This window comes from Musca domestica, unplaced genomic scaffold (genome assembly GCF_030504385.1).
Source record: "Musca domestica strain aabys unplaced genomic scaffold, Musca_domestica.polishedcontigs.V.1.1 45, whole genome shotgun sequence".
Taxonomy (NCBI): Eukaryota; Metazoa; Arthropoda; class Insecta; order Diptera; family Muscidae; genus Musca; species Musca domestica.
Window position 1 is genome coordinate 7,123,761 of NW_026712335.1, and position 19,580 is coordinate 7,143,340.

At 37.9% G+C, this 19,580-nt stretch overlaps 1 protein-coding gene across 3 annotated transcripts in view; it reads right to left on the bottom strand.

Annotated features, from left to right (window-relative positions):
• Positions 1 to 19,580, bottom strand: part of LOC101889679 (death-associated inhibitor of apoptosis 1) — a 98,630-nt gene that overhangs the window by 19,311 nt on the left and 59,739 nt on the right. The window contains exon 1 of one of the 3 annotated variants that reach the window (XM_005178678.4): positions 548 to 970. The exons of the other annotated variants lie outside the window; for them this stretch is intronic. The gene's annotated coding sequence lies outside the window, so the exon portion shown is untranslated. Of the gene's footprint in view, positions 1 to 547; positions 971 to 19,580 lie in introns of those variants that run through there. 3 annotated transcript variants of the gene reach the window in all.

Genomic DNA, 19,580 nt, shown 5'->3' on the forward strand with positions numbered 1-19,580 from the left:
ATAGTTTATTTAATAGTTTTAATATAACAGCGTTTTTTTAATGAGTTGAAAAGTTTAATTTGCTATGAAACCCGAAATATAAAAATCAAAAAAAGCCAACAAAATATTTCTCACTGTGCAAAGAGAGGCAAAAAAACAGTTGCAATATTTTGTTATTTCAAAACACATACAATCACAAAAAATTTTTGAGGCTCTCTGCCTTGCCCTGCTTTAAATTAAACACAGCTTTGTACAGAAGAGGCATTGAATTTGATTGTTGTTTATATTTGGCTTGCTTTGCCCCTCTCTCTTTCTGGCGGAAATCAGCTAGTTTAAAGTGGCCTTTAATAATTTGCATAACAAAGAAAGTAAATAATCTTGTTTTTGTTTATATTCCACGGAGATAAACAACGTATTTTTCACAAAAAAAAATACAAATTCAAACTGTCGTTGTTTCCTGATTGTTCAATAGTATTTAGCAGCACTTTTTTTTGGAATTCCAAATAATTATTTTAATTCTTGCTTAATTTGTTTGTCACAAACATTGAAACAAAATTTAAACACTCACCACAAATAAACAATTGTGTTTAAATCCAATGATAATAAAAAAAGTTGTTCTTGTTTTGTTCTTTTCTGAGCTTCGTTCGTTATTTTGCTGCTGCGCTTCTTCTTCTTTTTTGTATTGCAAGTACAAAAATGTGTTAATTTGTTCGTTTCGTTTATGGAATATTAATTGAATACGGCTTGACCTTTTTTCGTTTTTTTTTTTGTTTTTGTTGAAGAATTATTGAAGAATTCGCTTGATTGACATTTGGTGCCTTCTTCTTATCGAATAAACTCGGTTATTATTGCATCTCTTGCTTAATGCATTCCATTTATTTGGATTGGATTTCCCTGGTTTTTACTACTCTAGCTAGAGTTGAGAATTCGAACTTGTTGACTATGTGCACGTCTTAGCACCAGCAAACTAACAGCACTAGTGTATTTCCATTTCCAAGCGAACAGAGTCGAGAGCCCCCAGACTTACTCGGGCAAGGCTGGCTGACTTTTGCTGGCAAACAAACCAAATACTCTCACAGTACAGTATTATTACACACCAACGAGAGAGAGAGAGAGGAAGAGAATACGAACAGACCAGTCTGTTATGGAAACATGGAGATGCAAATTCAGTGTTGCCGTTTCTTATTTTTTTTAATTATTAACGAAAACATCCAAACTGTTCTTATAAACAGAAGAAAAAAAAACAAGTAAACAGCTATCAGTCGAGTTTGTCGACAGATGTATACTCTCCTCTCAGCCAATGTTCGTTTATTTAAATATATTTTGACTTCTGTTATGATTATTGAAACTGTAGACCCTCTATGGAGTGGGTTCTGAAAGAATGGGTCAATATTGTTCATTTCGTATCGGACCTAAATAAATACGATATAAATATTGCGACGTGGCAGGTTTGAACTAAATTGGTAACTTCCTTCACTTTTTATGACATATCTGATAATTTTCAGAAAAATGTTAAAATGTGCGTGAGGTACCAGATATAGTCGACCAAAGTATTCCATTTTCATACTTCATCTAATATAGATAAAAATATTGGTATGAGCAAAATTACAAGAAAATCGAACATTTATATATATCCAATTTATACGAAATCATAAATTTGTCTTTCAAAATCTTGAACCCTATGTCGGGGACATACCGGAAGGAATGGTCCGATCTCTATCATCATTATAAGAGATCATGTGTTGAACGAAATATTGAGATGTGCCAAGTCTAAATGGAGTCGGATGGTAATTTCGCGTTTTATGAGCTTCTGGGATATTCAACATGTTGACCCTTTGTGGGGGAGGTACCAGAAGGAGTGAACCGATATATCCCATCTTCCCAGCAGATATTGTATCAGCAAAAATTTTAGGATATATAAAATATAAAGAGAACCTGATGCTCATTTCGGATTTTATGATCGTTTTGTTTATTCAAAACTTTGACCCTTTGTGGGGGAGGTACCAGAAGGAATGGTCCGATCTATCCCACCTTTTGTTGATAGAAATACAGGGTGAGATGAAAAAACTGCAAACAAATTCATACTGCTGTCATTTCTAAGCCACTCGTCCGACAGCTGTTAATATTATTCCAGACAGCTCATTATATTGTTTACAAGCGTACTAAAGTATTTTGGTGAGAATTTTCCAGAAAAAAAGGTATTCGTGATGGAATGTGTGATTTTTTTTATTTGGCTTGAAATGGTTCGAAAAGTAAAGAAGCGACTTGATCGTAACCCGCGTCGCAGTGGCTGAAAAATGGCTCGTGAGCTGAACATATCGCAATATTCCAGTCGGCAAATATTGAAAAATGAGTTGGGGAAAAAGCCATTGAAATTCCAAAAAGTGCAAAAACTTACACCGCAACAGAAAGAAAATAGACTCAAAAGAGCTAAAGAACTCCTTCGCTTGGCCGAAAATGGTGAAAGGCCGAATTTGGTTTTCTCCGAAAAGAAAACATTCGTTGTCCAGCAGTTTGTAAACAAACAAAATCATCGGTTTACTTGGCAAAGAGGTCAGCTAAAAATGTGCACCTTCGGTTGGCCACCAGAACTCAAGCGCCGGCCATGGTGATGGTGTGGGCCACCATAACAGCCGATGGTCGCTCTCCGCTCGTAATAATCGACCATGGCATCAGAATAAATGCCGAATATTATCGCGAAAATATTCTGGGGGGTGTATTAAAGCCTTGGGCACTCAAACATTTTGGCCGCAGACCTTGGACAAGCCCCACACAAGAATGATTACAAAATGAGTTTCCTCGCTTCATTTCCAGCGCACAATGGCCACCAAAACCTGTGGGTACCAATCCGTTAGACTATAGTGTCTGGAGTATTTTGGAAGCAAGGTTGGCACTAAAAAATACCAAAGTGTCGTCCACCTCAAGCAAGCGTTTCGCCGGGAATGGACCAAAATACCGCAGACCAACATTCGGACGGCGTATGACGGTTTCATTTGAAGGCCATAATTCGTGCCAAAGGTGAACAAATCTAAACTTTTAATTATGGCGTTGGACTTGGTTGCAGTTTTTTATCTCACCCTGTATATCTGACAACCCCTTCTGGTACCACACCAACATAGGTTCAGGAAAACCGACTGATACTAGTTTTTGTATAAATTTTTTGCTCTGCCTTCTTTCGCGTTGGCTCATGAAAGTAACAAAAAAAAAAAACACAGCTTAATTATAATTTCAAGTTGCGCGTTCAATTGATATATTTCGAGCGAGCCGAAAACGTGCAAAGCATAATCTCTCATATTCGAGTGAAATAGAATAGAGTACGATCGATTTGTTTTCTTTTTCTGCTTGTAAGAGTTCTCAATCTCCAACGTTAATGCTAATGCTTTCCTACTTAATTCTTAATAATGTCACAGCCCTAATTTTTATCATCAGCATTTTATACGCACTCAAAAAAGTGCAAGGCATACTCTCTCTTATTCGAGTGACATTAAATGCGTATGCTCCATTATTATATCCTCCACCATTATATTAGCTTTGTTATTCCGTTTGTAACTCCTCGAAATATTCATAATAGACCCTACAAAGTATGTATATTCTGGATCTGCGTAAAATTCTAAGACGATCTAGCGATGTCCATCTGTCTGTCTGTTATAATCATGATATCTTTCGAACGAATTGTGATAGAGGCTAAAATTTTGCATACATGAAGTTCCGTACCATATAAAGGTATCTCCCGATATTCAGTATTTTAATGATTTTAGCTACATTATTCACCGGAATTATTTCAAATTTCGTATTTGAAATTCGTAATAGGTACTACAGCCTATGACAAAAAATTTCGTCAGCAGTTCCAAGTCTTCGTATAGTCCCCATATAACGGTTTTCATTTAAGTGGAAGTTTTCGGATTTTTTTTTTTTAATTTGTAAGTTCCTTCCAAGTGATGGAGGATATTAAAAGTTCGGCCCGACCGGCTTTTTTACTTTTTTTTCCTTTTTTTTGCTTACAGGAGTGCTCTATCTCGAAAGATAACGCAAATGTTTTCCAACTTGACTCGTATTCTTACTATCAGCTTTCCAAAAAAAATCTCAATATTCGAGGGGAATTATTGTCCTTTAACTCTGCTGGAAAACTCTACATGTTTGCGGCATTGGTGGTCGTTTTTGGATACAAAGAATTGAAACGAAGAATTGGAGAGACCTTTTTTTTGTGAAACAAAATACACTCTCATGTGCGGAGCATTACAACAATATACAAAGAGTGGTTTATGTACATTCACTGTACTAAGTACAAATGTACTTAACAACAGCAACAACAACAATACCACCGAAAAGCAACTACGAACACTTTGGCTTTGTAGATAGATACCCAAGAAACTCGAACATGGCCAACACCACCAAAGTATGGCTCTTTGAATACCTTCTTCTGTTGCCTTGGTTCGATGGTTTTGGGTCTTTTAGCCTGGCTGGTTGAATAGCTTGGCTGGCTGGTTTGCTGGCTAAGAATAATCATAACACAAATAACAAACAAGCGTTGTGTGGCAAGCAAACTACTACAACATTACGACGATGACAACGACGGGCGAGTTTATTGAAAACATTGGAATGCAGTCAAGCCACTTTTTATGGTATTGGGTTTCGCCGTCGTCGTCGGATGCAAGCATAAAAACCCAACCAACAACAACAACAACAAAAAAGACAAACACAACTGGTTGCAGTTGTGTTACTTCAGTGTTCTTCTTGTTTTTTTTTTTTTTTTCTTTTTAAAGAACCTCTTCTTCTTGTTTGTCGTGGATTTATGTTGCCTGCAAAGGCTACGCTGGCTGGTAGCAACAATTTCTTTACTCCGAAAGAATGTTGGTGGTACAAACCAGCCAGCAATCAGACTTCTTTTAAACAAACCACCACAGCGGTCTTAAGAAAATTATAGCCCCACTCAAAGGAATGCCAAAGTAAAGGCCATCGTTATTAAATACATGCATACATACATAGATTGAGCTATTTAACCCTGGGTCTATTTAATTCTGTTTTTTTTTTTTTTTTTTTTTTTGAAAAAAGAAAAATTCTTAAAAATAAATTCCTTTCAATCTTAGGCAAGGAAAACAAGTCTTATATATTCACTATAATGGTGTCTCCAAATGTCCTGAAACGGATTTGGTCCAAGGAGACCTAGGGTCGACTAGGCACGTTCTGATCGTATCAAATGATATACAGGGTGGGATAAAAAAAAAACTGCAACAAATTCAAGCGCCATAATTTTTACTTTTTTTAAATTTTATTAGATGAAAGCAAAAACTGTCGGAAATAGCATCAAATTTTAGAATAAGTTTAGATTTGTTCGAATTGGTCACCTTTGGCACGAAGTATGGCCTTCAAACGGCCAATGAATCCGTCACACGCTGCCCGAATGTTGCTCTGCGGTATTTTGGCCCATTCCCGGCGAAGCACTTGCTTGAGGTATTTTTTAGTGCCAACCTTTCTTTCCAGACAGAATAGTCCAACGGATTGGTATTCGGAGATTTTGGTGGCCACAGCGCGCTGGAAATGAAGCGAGGAACCTCATTTTGTAACCATTCTTGGCTGGCGCGTGCTGAGTGCGATGGTGCTGAGTCCTGTTGAAATGTCCAAAATCTGCAGCCAAAATATTTGCGTGTCCAAAGCTTTAATACACCCTCCAGAATATTTTCGCGATAATATTCGGCATTTATTATAAAATACGAATAATACGACCGTCGGCTGTTATGGCGGCCCACACCATCACTATGGCAGGGGCTTGAGTTCTGGTGGTCAGCAGAAGGTGCACAAAACGAATGTTTTCTCATCGGAGAAAACCAAATTCGGCAGTACACCACTTTCGGCCAAGTGAAGCAACTCTTTAAATCTTTTGAGTCTTTTTTTTCTGTCGCGGTGTAAGATCTTGCATTTTTTGGAATTTCAATGGCTTTACCCGGAGTTCAGTTTTCAATATTTGCCGAATGGAATATTGCGATGTGTTCAGCTCACGAGCCATTTTTCGGCCACTGCGACGCTGGTTTCGATCAAGTCGCTTCTTTGCTTTTCGAACCATTTCTGCTGATGTTGCTGTTTTCTTTCTATCACTTCCTTAACGTCGGGCTACGCCACCAGTATCACGGTAACGAGCGATGGTATGAAACACAAAAGATCTCTAACGATAGCCACTTGTGGTTTTTTTCATCTCACCCTGTATACCCTCTTTAGCGATATGGCTGAGGGTATAAAAATAGGAATATATTTTTGCATTTTTTGGGGACCTTGATAAAAAACATTACTCCCTTAGCCATATGGCTAGAGAGGGTATATATCATTTGATATATGCCTCATCGAAATATCGGTTTTAGACTCTAGGTCTCTTTTGAACAAATCCGTTCCTGGACATTTGGAGTCGATGTAGCGATGTCCGTCAGTCCGTCTCTCTGGTTGGTGAGCACGATACCTCTCGAACGTAGTATCCGATTTGGTTCAAACTTGGTACATCGTAACATTATTGTCAAACTTAAATCGATGTCGAAGATGAGCAATATCGGTCCACTCCCTCTAGTACCTCTCTCACAAAAGGTCGAAATTTTCAAATAAATATTTTTTTGCACAGCGAGAGATAGGATAATTAGATTTTGCTCCATCCTTGTAAATCCTCTCAGGAGCGAAAATTGACAATGTCGGTCCACTCCATCAAGTACCTGTTGGGGCAGGTCAAAAAGGTCAAAATGTTAGATAACTTTATCTCTTATAAAATGTGGTGTGAGAGTCCGATTGTCTTCAAATTACACACATAGCAATATTTTTATTAACCCAAGGTCTGGTGTGAAGATGGAATGTATTAGTCTACTCCTTCTGGTACCTCTCTCACAAAAGGTCGACATTTTGAGTATCCATTAAGCTCATAAAACGCGAAATTAACATGCGATTCCATTTAGACTTGGCACATCTGAATATTTCCATCAACACAGGATTTGTTGTAAAGATGGTAGAGATCCGACCATTTCTTCTTGTACCTCTCCCACAAAGGGTTAAAGTTTTGAATAACCAAAGCGATTATAAAATCCGAAATAAGCACCCGGTTCTCTTCATATTTCACACATCCCATTTTTTCTACGAACACAAGATCTGCTGTAAATATGATATATATCGGTCCATTGCCTCTGGTACCTCTCCCACAAAGGGTCAACATTTTGGATTCCTGATGCTCAAGAAGCTCATAATATGCCAAAATTAACATCCGATTCCATTTGGACTTGGTACATCCCAATATTTCTATCAACACAAGATCTGTTATAAAGTTGGTAGAGATCGGACCATTTTTTCTGGTAACCCCCCCCCCAAGATTTTGAAAAACCAAACGCTCACACGTACAAACATTTTTTTGAAAATGATATATATCTGCGATCGCCCTTTGGTACATCACCCCTAAAATGCCACAATTTTCAATACTTTTGTTTGTCAAACTTGCGAAACAAGTCGGCGATTCTTTACAACTTGCTATATCTAAATATTTCTCTCAACCAGGAACCTGAGATGAATATGGAATTTATGATTTCGCATAAAATTGGATTCAAATCTTCGATTTTCGATTTATATAGGGTATGCATCAGTTGGTAAAATCGACTAAATCCTACCAATTCTTCTCTCTTTGGAAAATATTGTTAAAAATTCATTTCATTCCTTTGCCTTTTGGCTGCACCCTCTCCTCCTCCGTTTCAATCGCATATTTTGTCCAATCATTACAAACAAATTTCATTATAATGGCTATGTGTAATTCAAATTAATTTCATTTCCTCATGTTTCAATACGAATTCGAGCAAAAAAAAACAACAAACGATTTTAATAACACTTGGACAATTGTGATTCCAAACATTTCTTAATAATATATACAGATATTACATTTCATCGACCAATATGGTTTAGGTTTGTTATTGCTTTTGCAGGCCAGCAATTTGCAATTACACGTTCAATAATGAAGAAGTTGATATCATGCCTTCACGATTCCAGCAAATGGAAATGAAAAAAAAAAAAATACAACATTGACGATTGTTTTTGTAGGGTCTTATAATTTTAATGTTCTTTTTCTTGCAGTTGTTTTTTCTACCCTATATGTCTTTTGCTGTTGTCCGAGGAGATGTAAATTGAAACTTCCAGCAGCAGCTAGAGAACAAGAACCAGCAATGCCACTAACCAACCAACCAAACCAAACAGCAACAATAACAATGAACAATTGCATCTGGTATCACAGCATTCCAATCTTTGTTTTTGTGTTCTCTTGTTTTTTGTTTTCTCCCCAGCTTCTCATTACTACATTGTTATTTTGCTTCTAGTTGTATATAGGAAAATTCTGCTCGAAAGAAGTGTAAAATAATGGAAAACAAGAATTCTTAGTGAGGGGATTTTCTTCACTGCATTGCGTGGTGGCAGGCTGGCCATGAAAGAAGAAAATCGTAGGACCACAAACATCCGCAGTTCTCAAGTGCACAACAACCACTTAACTCTGTGCGTAGTAGGTTTCCTTCCATTCCACCAAAGGCATTCCACTTGTGGTTCCTGTCTCTCTCTCTCTCTCGCTCCCCGTTTGATTTGGTATAATTTTCATCATTGACTTTTTTCCCAGGAAATTACATGGTTTCCACAGAAATTCCTTAATAAAGTGTAATTGCAATTTGATTCCATGCTCGGGCGGTAGGGCAGGAATATTTTTTCTGTGGAGTCATGTTTTTTGTTTTGCCATTAAAAGGCAGTTTAGAGGAGATTGATTCAATGATCTTTATATGTCCTCACCAGGAGTCAGTTTTTTCAAAAGTTGAAACCATTTTCAAGAATTATTTGTCAAAACTCCACGTTGTTTAATCAAAGTAAAGAACAGGTTAGAAAGACTGGAATATACCAACATCTAAAAAAAAAACATATTTATCTATACCTTTTTAGGGCGCGTACCACAAAAGATTTCATCCATATATCCCAAAATTCAGATTTACTCATTTTTACTCGCATGTGAAATATGCATGTAAATCGGAGAGCTCGGAGAGTACAAATTTTACACAAACAAGTAAAAAAGCAGTAAGTTCGGCCTGGCCGAACTTTGAATACCCTCCACCATTTGGAACGAATTAGAAAATTTTCAAAAAAATAAAATCCATTAAAAATTTAATTTAAAATCTTTATAATATCTAATATAGGAAGGTGCCGATATATGGGGGGATATATGATATTGTGGACCTATAAAGACAATTCCGTTTCAGGGGGTAAAGTGCTCACAAATAACTCCTTGTGTGGATTTTCAGACAATACTATTGGAAAATGTGGCTGAAATCATCAAAATATCGTATATCGGGGGGTACCGTTATATGGGTGCTACACGATATCGTTAACCTATATAGAGAATTCTCTGTCTGGGGGTAAAGTGCTCACAAAGAACCCCTTTCGGACCATTCCATTGAAAAATGTGGGTAAAATCATCAAAATACCGAATATCGGGGGGTACCGTTATATGGGGGATATACGATATCGTGGACCTATATAGATAAATCTCCGCCGCAGTATAAAGTACCCACAAGGAACTCCTTGTGTGGATTTTCAGACAATTCCGTTGAAAAATGTGGGTAACATCATCAAAATACCGAATATTGGGGGTATCGTTATATGGGGGATATACGATATCGTAGACCTATATAGATAATTCTCTGCCGACGTATAAAGTACCCACAAGGAACTCCTTGTGTGGATTTTCGGACCATTCCATTGAAAAATGTGGGTAAAATCATCAAAATACCGAATATTGGGGGTATCGTTATATGGGGGATATACGATATCGTAGACCTATATAGACAATTCTCTCTCAGGGGATAAAGTACTCACTAGGAAATACTTGTGTGGATTTTAAGACAATTCCATTGAAAAATGTGGCTAACATCATCAAAATACCGAATATCGGGGGGTACAGCTATACGATATCGTGGACCGATATAGCCCATCGTCGAACTTGACCTGCCTGCAGACAAAAGAGAGATCTGTGCAAAATTGTAGCTTCCTATCTTAAGTCGTTTGGACTGTAGCGTGATTACAACAGACGGACGGACAAGTCTAAATCGTCTTAGAATTTTACGCTGATCTAAAATGATTTCGATGAGTTACAAACGGAATGACGAACTTAATATACCCTCCATACTATGTATGGTGGAGGGTATAAAAATGGAGAGTAACATATGTTCTATATGGGAGAGCTTATGAGTCTGGTGAAAAAAGGGGAGTTGGAAATGCTCGAATTAGAGTACAAGTTGGCTCTTAAAGTGAGTTTTCGGGTGTATGTTTTGGAAGCACACAAAGTTTAATGTTGCTGTCGACTTTGTTTTTAATCTCGTTTGCAGTTAAGGGTTGAGAAAATTTAAATATTTGCAAAGGAATGGCAAAAACCAAACGAGAACTCAACAAGAGTAGAATCTTCTCGGTTTTGAGGGAATTTAACTCTCATTTGAAAACGAGCAAAGCATACTCACTCTTATTCGAGTGTCATGGAAACATATGGTCGATTCCTTTTTTTCCACTCATAGGAGTTCGAATTCGTACGATTTTCCATCTCTACTCGAATTTGAGCGAGAATTTTGGATCTCTGATCTTCTGTTTGTCGAAGCAAAATGCAATGTGCGATATTTGAAGATTGGATTACAACAAAATGTTTATTCTTTCAGAAGAACAGGGGGAGATATAAGCAAAGCTTCATACGAAAACTTTTGACCTGACAATATCGACTGATTAACTAACTTTGTATGAGATGTGTGAATATTTTTTTAAGGTGGAGAATTCCAAACCCCATTGTTATAGTAGATACCAAAATTAAAATAAAGATCGATTATTATTATTTATTTAGAATCCTATAAGATTTATAATTATTCCGAAATTTGTTTCCTTCGAAGGCGGTACCTTTATATGGGGGATATACGATATCGTGGACCTCAATAGACAATTCTCTTCCAGGTGGTAAAGTACTCAAAAGGAACTCCTAGTGTGGATTTTTAGACAATTTCATTGAAAAATGTGGCTGAAATCATGAAAATGCCGAATATCGGGAGAAACCGTTATATGGGGGATATTCTATATCGTGGACCTATGTAGGCAATCATATTCCAAGGGGAAAACTACTGAAAAGGAACTTGTATGGATTTAATGACAATTCCATCGAAAAATTTGGCTGAAATCATCAAAATAACGAATATCGAAAGGTGCCGTTATATGGGGGATATACCATATCGTGGACATATATAGACAATTATCTTCCAGAGGGGAAACTACTCCTTATGTGGATTTTCAGATAATTCTTTTGAAAAAATTGGTTTCGATCATTGAAATATCGAGTATAGGGAGGCATCGTTGTATGGGAGATACACGATATAGTGGACCTATATCGACAATTCTCTTCATTGGGGTAAAGTACTCACAAAGAACTCCGTGTGTAGGATTTCGGATAATTTCATTGAAAAATGTGGCTGAAATCATGAAAATGCCGAATATCGGGGGATACCGTTATATGGGGGATATCCTATATCGTGGACCTATGTAGACAGTTATCTTCCAGGGGGAAAACTACTCAAAAAGAACTCCTTGCGTAAATTTTCAGACAATTCCGTTGAAAAAATTGGCTACGATCACCAAAATATCGCATATTGAATATGTCGTGGACCTATATCGACAAATCTCTTCCAGGGGGTCAAGTACTCGCAAAGAACTCCTTGTGTATAGTTTCAGACAATTTCATTGAAAAATGGGGGCACCCTCATTAAAATACTTCATTCATTCTCTCTCTATCTCTCTCTCCCTCTCTCTCTCTCTCTCTCTGAGGGATTTACCTATATTGCCGAATCAGACGTGTCAAAACAAACACGTCAAAGTTATCTTCTGCATTACCAACGGAGTGCTGCGAGACCTCGTTGCTTCTTCCAGAACAAGTTATTTTCTAGGTCGGTGTTCACTGGTTCTATGGTCTTCATAGCGGAAGATAAAAGTCGTGTTATAGGCTTCCTAATTAAAACCAACATACACTTACACACTTTTGTCTGGTCTTAAATTATGATCTCGATAAGTGTGGTGACAGATGGCATGCGCTTCCATCTAATATGGCGCAAGCTTCTTACATTGTCCTCATATGAGGTATGGGAACACTCCCATAAACAACCCCACAGATATCTACTTAGCACCGAATTTAGTACACGGTTCCAAACCAATGCTTCTCGGAGAGTTACTAATTATTTCGTGGAGAAGTACTAATCAAGCGGTCACAAGCGTTTGATGCTGACCGCCACAACTTGCTTTGGAGTTCAGAGTCACCACAACTTAAAATCTTGTCTCTTTGTGATTTTGGATATAAAAGATATTCCTCACTGCGGGCACCTTTTTACAAAATCAGTGTTATTATTCTATACGGGCTATACAAAAACCTATATTGATTTTTTCAATTATTTTTTTAAATATGAAAATTGGCAGAAATTAAATGGAAAGTATGACTAAAATATTTATCATTCTTGAAATCGGGTTTTACCCTTATTACCAATGTGGGGGAGGTACCAGAAGGAATTGTCCTATCTCTACCATATTTATAGCATATCATGTATTGATGGAAATATTGAGATGTAGCAAATCTGAATGGATTCGGATGTTAATTTCGTATTTTACGAGTTTCATGGATATTCAAAATGTGGGGGAGGTACCAAAAGAATTGGACTAACCCATATTCACAGCAGATGTTGTGTTAGTGAAAATTATGGTATGTGTGAAATATGAAAAGAACCGGATACTTATTTCGGATTTTATAATCGTTTGGGTTATTCAAATCTTTGATCATTTGCGGAAGAGGACCAGAAGGAATAGTCCGATCTCCACCATCTTTATAACAGATCTTGTGTTGATAGAAATATTGAGATGTGTCAAAGCTGAATGGAATCGGATGTTAATTTCGCGTTTTATGAGCTTCATGAATATTCAAAATGTTGGCCCATTGTGAGGGAGCTATTAGAAGAAGTGGACAGTGGACACACTCCATTTTGGACATATATATCCCATCTTCTCATCAGACCTTGGGTTACCAAAAATATTGTAATGTGTGTAATTTGAAGATAATCGGAATCTTATATCACATTTTATAGGTGTTGAAGCAACCCGTTTTATTCTTGTACATTTATATTTAATCCCAAATCATGCAACCTTGTATTCTATTTAAATTAGTACTAATATAGACAACTTAGCCATTACGTTATTAAATAACTGCGTTCTAAACGACAGTTTCGCTTCTCAAACATAGAACCTAAGTCAGAATGAATTTGAATAAACCACTCATACAACGATCTCCATTCTAACATGTTACATTGTAACCATCAGATAAGATTGTTGTGAGCAAAAAATAAAGAAGTACTCATACAACGATCTCCATTCTTACATGTTACATCGTAACCATCAGATAAGATTGCTGTGAGCATTAACAAAGAAAATAATTGAAGCTTGGTGTGTCTTATTTATGTACAATTTGCGAAGCAAATCTGTTTCATTGACGCCCAACGCAGAAACAGCGGCGCAAAACACAAATAAAATTGTTTCATTGGCGCCCAACTCAGAGGCCGCGGAACATACCTACAAAGCCGAGGAAGAACAAAACCCTGATAGTGACGAATACGTGTCTGGAGAAGAAAATATGGCGCAGTTTACGGAGGCACAATTTAAGCAACTCATCCAAGTAATGCAAAACAATAGCCGTGCTGGGTCATTTTCTAATTGCACTGCTCGCTTCAAGGGACAACGAGACGCAGCCGTTGTTGAAGAATTTATTACTGCAATTACTGTCTACAAAGACATTGAATCTATTGCAGATGCCGATGCTCTTAAAGGGTTGCAGTTATTATTAGAAGATTATGCTGCCAACTGGTGGATTGGTGTAAAGAACACAGTCGCCACTTTTGATGAGGCCATAAAATTGATCAAGAAAACATTTTCGCCACCGCTACCTGATTGGCGTATATTTTCAACCATCGTCGATTCAAAGCAACAACAAAATGAGCACACGGACACATTTGTGTGTAAACAACGATTACTGTTTGCACAGCTGGCTGTCCCTGTGTCCGAGGAGATTCAGCTCAACATTTTGTATGGTTTGCTCAACATAAATATCAGAGAGCGTGTGCGTAGAGAAAGCATAAAAACGTTTGAAGATCTGCTAGCTACCTGCAGAGAGGCTGAGTTAGCTCTGCTCGAAACGCACAAGCAGCAAAATGTACAAAGTGAGACAGAACTTGTGCGCTGTCGTTTCTGTCGCAAGCCTGGTCACAGCAAAGATATGTGTTTGAAGCTGAAGAAGCGTGAGTTAAAGCAACAACAACAGCAAGACGTTTGTGTGAGGACTTTGCCGAAACAACTTCAAAATGCGAGTACCACACAGCAGCGAAGAACACCAACAATAACGTGCTATGGTTGTGGTGCGCCTGGCGTTTATCGTTCCAACTGCACAAAATGTAGCAACAACAACAAGAACAGTCCTCAACCTCTTTCTTTTAATACTATTGCTACTGAAATGATTGGCCGAACTCTACCAACAACTCATGTGGAAATATTTGGGTTACTTGGTGAAGCAGTTTTCGACACTGGTGCAAAGGTAAGCGTTGCTAGCTTGAACCTTGCAAACATTTTAAAAGAAAACGGATGCCAGTTTCAACCAATAAATGCTGAAGTAAGTCTGGCCGATGGTTCGACAAGAACTTGGGTAGTGGAATCGACCATCTGTGGTATTACGATTGGCAATAGAAAGAAGAAAATCCGACTGCTATGTCTCCCTAACGCTACTAAAAATCGCACTCTGATTGGAACCGATTTCATGGAACAATCCGGCATTATTTTGAATATGGCTCAACGTTATTGGTACTATGAAGAGGAACCAAGGAAGAAATATTCGTTTACCAATCCTTTGGAAATGCAAGTGTTTTCTGTAGATGTCAAAGCTCACCATGATTCTCCAACAACTAAAGCAATCAGCGGAATGTCAAAATTCATTGAATATGTTGAAGGAAGCAAGGTTTCACCTCTACCATCTACACCAGAAGTACTGAAAGAAATACAAAATATTCCGACTACCACGCAAGAATGTTATGCTACGAAGTCTGTGAGAGCTGGAACAACACATGCTATGGAAATCAACAATGACTATTCTCCTCACTCCATACAAAACATTTTTCGTGCTGCCATTCCAACAGATCAGACTACTCCAAGTAACACTTCAAGGCTATTTGGACCGCCAGTAAAGGCTCGACCAACAGAAGGAGATGCATATCTAGACAGCATATTCCTACCGCTGTACAATGTTAAAGCGCGAATGCTCTCATTGCAGGTCTGCTCCATGGGGAGAACCCTGAATATACAAGGAGATTGTCAACCATGCATCTGGCGAAATTACCAAACAAATTCAACACGGAAGAACCCTAAGGCAAGAGGAAGACCTAAACAGAAGTCATTCTGATGCTTCGCCGGGACGTCTTCAGCATCCGAGGGGGAGACTGAAGCAACCCGTTTTATTCTTGTACATTTATATTTAATCCCAAATCATGCAACCTTGTATTCTATTTAAATTAGTACTAATATAGACAACTTAGCCATTACGTTATTAAATAACTGCGTTCTAAACGACAGTTTCGCTTCTCAAACATAGAACCTAAGTCAGAATGAATTTGAATAAACCACTCATACAACGATCTCCATTCTAACATGTTACATTGTAACCATCAGATAAGATTGTTGTGAGCAAAAAATAAAGAAGTACTCATACAACGATCTCCATTCTTACATGTTACATCGTAACCATCAGATAAGATTGCTGTGAGCATTAACAAAGAAAATAATTGAAGCTTGGTGTGTCTTATTTATGTACAATTTGCGAAGCAAATCTGTTTCATTGACGCCCAACGCAGAAACAGCGGCGCAAAACACAAATAAAAGTGTTTCAGTGTTATAATTATTCAGAATTTTTACCCTTTGTGGGGGAGGTACCTGATGAAGTGAACCGACATTGTTCATTTTCGCACCTTACCTATCACTGATGCAAATATTAGGATTCGCAATGTTGGAGCAAAATCGGTTCATCCTTTCTCTTTCTGTGCAGTAAATTATTTTGTTTTTTTCTTTGTCGAAAATATTGATATTTTGTGTGGTAGGTACCAGAAGGAGTGGACCTGTATTGCTCATCTCCGAACTCGATCTAAGTTTGGCAGTAACATTACGATGTAACAAGTTTGTATCAAATCGGATACTCTATTCGAGAGTTATCGTGCGCACCAGACAGACAGACGGACGGACGAACGTACATCGCTAGATCGACTCCAAATGTCCTGAAACGGATTTGGTCCAAAGAGACCTAGGGTCCAAAACCGTTATTTCCATGAAACACGTTTTGGCTGTATCAAATGATCTATACCCTCCTCTCTAGCCATATGGCTGAGGGTATAAATATCTCCTGATTTAAGTTACTACGAGGGTGGTTTGACCATATTTTCCAAAAGATCCGGTTGCAAATAAACATTTTTAAGAGTCTGGAAGATATCAGCCTGCCACAATGATTTCATTTTACATCGAGGTCTGAAATCCTTAGGGGCCATAACCACAAGAGTGCAAGTGATGGGAAAAGGGGCTGGGACAAGTTTCTCCTCAGTTTTCGGTATTCCATCACACTGCAGATTCAGATTATGGTTAATTTTTTATGACCAAAAAAAAGTAAAAAAAAGGGTGCCTGAAGCCACCCAACATGTAGAGGAGACGGAACGGGAAAAAATTTCAAACTTTAAAAAGTGATCTTCTAAAAATTAAAGCCCTACATGGATGTGTTTCGAATTTGAAATGAGTAATTTTAATAATATTTACCTCTTTCTGTGCTGAAAAAAATAAAACAAATTGAATTAATTATGACATGAAACTTGGTTGGTGGTCCAAATAAAAATGTATATCTATTTTTTGTGAACAAAAAGGAAAAAAAAACAAAAGCAAGTGTTAAACAAAAGCCCAACATTTAATAAAATATAAAGAATGACTACTATTTGTTTAAAAAATCTCTGCTTAATTCCAAGAGAAGTAGATTGAAGAAGAATCTATTTTTAATTCCAAGAGAAATGGATTGAAGAATTCCCAAACAAAAGTCCCCCTCCTTCACTCTCCACACACCCTAAGGTGTCTGTCCCAACACTAGGCAGGCAAACCAAGAAAGGATAGCGTCGGCATTTTTCCTTTTGAAATTTGTAGTTTTTGTTTTTATCCTATTCTTTATTTTTGCTTACAATTTTTTCATGTGAGATGTGGTGATGATGATCGTACACAACAACAGCACATATCAGCGACCAGAGATCTCTTCTCACGAATTTGCTGGTTTTGTTTCAGCAGAAGAACATGAAGATGAAGTGGAAAAAACACCTTTTGAAGGTTAAACCCTTAAGAAGAATTACAACAAAACAAAGCCAGCCAGCCAGACAGACAGACAAGAGCTAAAGCAAAACAATGCCCCTTCTTTTCAAGTATCTCAAGAGGAAAAGACAAAGCTGATGCTGGAGGAAAGACCACAGAGATTTAAAGACCCACTACGATGATGCTGTTGGTGAGGATGATGACTATGTTGATCAGGGCGATCACGATGATGATGATGCTACTGCAGCGGTTAGGATAGGAGGAGTCTGCGTTGGGAAGCGCATTTTTTAATCATAACACTGTGCAACAATTTTTTTTCGTATAATTACAAGAAAATCTCAGTAGATTATGAAAGTAGTATGCAGGGTGAGAAGAAAAAACTGCAACCACCTTCAGACTGCCGTCATTTCTAAGCCACTCGTCCGACAGCTGTTAAAATTATTCCAGTGACAGCTCATTATATTATTTACAAGCGTACAAACGCATTTTGTTGAGAATTTTCCGGAAAAAAAGTTATTCGTAATAGAATTTAAGCGTGATAGAGTGATTTCTTTATATTTGGCTGGAAAACCAAAAGTGGCCATCGTTAGAGCACTCCAGCATTTAAATGTGAATAAATCTACCACCGTTCATTACCGTGATGATGGCAGCGTAGCCCGACGTCAAGGAAGTGAACATCAGCAGAAATGGTTCGAAAAGTAAAGAAGCGACTTGATCGAAACCCGCGTCGCAGTGGCCGAAAAATGGCTCGTGAGCTGAACATATCGCAATATTCCATTCGAAAAATATTGAAAAATCACCTCGCGATAAAGCCATTAAGATTCCAAAAAGTGCAAGAACTTACACCGCAACAGAAAGAAAATAGAATCAAAAGAGCTAAAGAGCTGCTTCGCTTGGCCGAGAGTGGTTAACTGCCGAATTTGTTTTTTTCCGATCAGAAAACATTCGTTGTCCAGCAGTTTTTAAACAAACAAAATGATCGCGTTTACTTGCCAAATAGGTCAGCTGAAAATGTGCACCTTCGTTTGGACATGGTAATGGTGTGGGGCGCCATAACAGCCGATGGTCGCTATCCGCTTGTATTAATCGACCATGGCATCAAAATAAATGCCGAATGTTATCGCGAAAATATTCTGGAGGGTGTATTAAAGCCTTGGACACACAAATATTTTGGCCGCAGACCTTGGACATTCCAACAGTACTTAACACCCTCGCACTTAGCACGCGCCATCCAAGAATGATTACAAAATGAGGTTCCTCGCTTTATTTCCAGCACACTATGGCCATCAAAATCTCCGGATACAAATCCGTTGGACTATTGTGTCTGGAGTATTTTGGAAAGCAAGGTTGGCACTAAAAAATACCAAAGTGTCGATCACCTCAAGCAAGCGCTTCGCCGGGAATGGGCCAAAATACCGCAGAGCAACATTCGGGCAGCGTGTGACGGTTTCATTGGTCGGTTGAAGTCCATAAGTCGTGCCAAAGGTGACCAATTCGAACAAATCTAAACTTATTCTAAAATTTGATGCTATTTCCGACATTTTTGCTTTAATTCAATAAAATTAAAAAAAAATGTAAAAATTATGGCGTTTGACTTTGTTGCAGTTTTTTTTTTATCGCATCCTGTACTGGAATTTTCCTGTAATTATTTTTTATGTAATTATTTTGGGCAGCGTGTGACGGTTTCATTGGCCGTTTGAAGGCCATAATTCGTGCCAAAGGTGACCAATTCGAACAAATCTAAACTTATTGTAAAAATTGAAGCTATTTCCGACATTTTTGCTTTCATTCAATAAAATTAAAAAAAAATTGAAAATTATGGCGTTTGACTTTGTTGCACTTTTTTTATCGCATCCTGTACTGGAATTTTCCTGTAATTATTTTTTGTGTTGTACAGTGTAATGTTTCATATAGACGACTCCTGAGAAATGTTCCTAGACTTCGTCGTCCTCCATGACTTGAGACTTAAGTTATGTTTTGTTTAATGCAGCACTGCATCTCCCGCCAGGGACGTGTGGACATAAGAGGGGTCGTCTTGTTAGAGATACAGCATGTTTATTGTTGGGCATGCGCCGCTGCAACCAACCAGTCACACTTAACAATAGTGTGCGTCTTCGTTATTCTTGTTGTTGTTGCAGCAGTGCAGCATCATCTGGTCGTCGTCATCATCATCATCGTCTTCA